Raw genomic sequence first — 2,500 nt, forward strand, 5'->3', positions numbered from 1 at the left:
GAAAGACATCTGTCTCAGAGTGAAAGCCCATACACAGCCTACAGCTCACATGCTTAACGTATCACCTTCAGACTCATTAGTGCGTATTGATTAAACGACTGTATTAGATAAGCTGTTATAAATGAGAATGTGATAGAAATCAATGATTTCCAAAGGCTAATGTGTCAAAGCCCTGCTGGTGATACATCACAGAATTGCTGTATTAATTTTTTTTTAAAAAAGAAAGTGTTAAATCCACTGTTTGGCATCATCAAATCTGTCCCTTAATGATTTCAGGTATTTCAGCTCTGTATGCGAGACTGTGTGCAGAATGGGTTAGTTTGGCTGTTATATTCTGAGCCGGTGGACTTCTCTGATACGTTCTGTAAACTGATACATTTTTCAGATGTGTGTCGGATAGTTCTTCTGATTTTAACATACACGATGGCCAGTCGTACCTGTGCAGTAGGAGTTTACCAAACGGAGCGGTAGGGAAGCGCTGGGGATTGGTGATGATTCCGTGCAGGGGGCAGGGAGAGCGGGTGCACAGACAGTGCAGCCGGACGATGACCAAAAAAGAAGAGGCCTACCTGGCTCTGCTGATTTGGAGACTGTGAGTAAATCAAGTGTTGTAGCGTGGTTGTGTTTAAGAGGTGGGTTTCAGTCATTTGTGAAGAAACAGTTTTGGTGATGTAGCTGCCACGCTTTGCCCCCCGGGAAATGATGTATTATGCAGAGAGGACAGACGGACCTCGTGGCCAAAGTCATATAGAATTAGCGCTACCCTGGAGACCACCTACACTCCAACTGATCCAAGATCAGCCAAGCTCGTATCAAACCCACACACATCGTCACCATATGAAAAGATCAAAGAGACTGTTTAGATTTAGATCAGCCTAAAGAATGAATAGACAGACGGATGGACAGATGGATGGATGGATGGATGGACAGATGGATGGATGGATGGATGGATGGATGGATGGATGGACGGATGGATGGACGGATGGATGGATGGATGGATGGACAGATGGATGGACGGATGGAGGGATGGATGGAGGGATGGATGGATGGACAGTAGAGAGGAGCAGTAGCGGATAGGTCAGAGTTCAGAGGTTGAAGGACACGTGTGAGAATTCTCAGATAGCTCATTTTGTTCTGGCAGATGGTAGCTCCGTTTGTGTAACAGCTGTGTTCGTCTCCAGTGTGTGACAAACATGCCCTTCACATGAATGTTATATAACTTCACTCAAACTATCTGACTGTAAAAATTAACAATTAAAATCAATTCAAAAACAAATTACCCCCCCCCCCCCCACTTTTTCACTGATATACAGATGTATGCGTTAAATGAATTAAAGCTTTCTTAACTTCTACATTAACCCTGACTCTTTCTTATTGCAGTTTGTTACCAATGTTTTGGTGATGTTTAAACAACACAACACAAACCATTCCACACACGGGATTCCTTATCCTCCTGGAGTTTGTAAGGCATTATAAATGCATGAGATGGAACATGCGTGTAACTGTGAGAGGCAGGCCTCGACTGACGTTTTGATGGGGGAACATATGGAGGGAGAGGATGGTAGTAAGTTCAGCGGTGAGTTAAAAACCTCATTTCATCAGCCCCCTTACACACAAAGAGAGGAAGTCTACCCTCAGACAAGCGTGGGCGCACTCGCCTCTGTGTGTGTGTGTGTGTGTGTGCTAAAAATTGCAAATCGAGCCCAGAGGCTTGGCATTAAACTCTCTCTCCCTCTCCCTCTGTCTCTCTCTCTCTCTCCCTCTCTCTCAGAGACACACACACACACACACACACACACACTGGCATGTGTGGCCCTGGTTGGTGGAGACTGGTTCAGCGTGTCTGTTCTGTCTTAGAGGAGCACTCCTGTGACTCTATTACACTCCCTGTTTCCAGTTTGGTTCAGCTATTTCAAAAAGGCCAGCTTTGTCCCATGGGCCTGTAGAAGACAGAGAGAGAGAGAGAGAGAGCGCTGAAAAACAGCTTCTCATGTTAGTATGCAACTTAAGACATCTGTTCGTGCCAATTTCCCTCTAAAGCAGCACTGTGACTGTGAGTTTACTTGGCAGATTAGTGACAAAGCTGGTTGCCTTCTGGGCACGTTTAGTAACAGAGTTGATCCATAGATGACTGAACACAAAGATGAGTAACAGGGCTGATCCATAGAAGAATGTACACAGAGATTAGTAATAGGGCTGATCCACAGATGGCTGAACACATAGATTAGTAACAGGACTGATCCACAGATGGCTGAACACATAGATTAGTAACAGGGCTGATCCGCAGATGGCTGAACACATAGATTAATAACAGGACTGATCCACAGATGGCTGAACACATAGATTAGTAACAGGGCTGATCCATAGATGACTGTACACAAAGATGAGTGACAGGGCTGATCCATAGATGACTGTACACAAAGATGAGTGACAGGGCTGATCCATAGAAGAATGTACACAGAGATTAGTAACAGGGCTGTTCCACAGGTGGCTGTAAACA

This window comes from Chanos chanos, chromosome 7 (genome assembly GCF_902362185.1).
Source record: "Chanos chanos chromosome 7, fChaCha1.1, whole genome shotgun sequence".
Classification (NCBI taxonomy): Eukaryota; Metazoa; Chordata; class Actinopteri; order Gonorynchiformes; family Chanidae; genus Chanos; species Chanos chanos.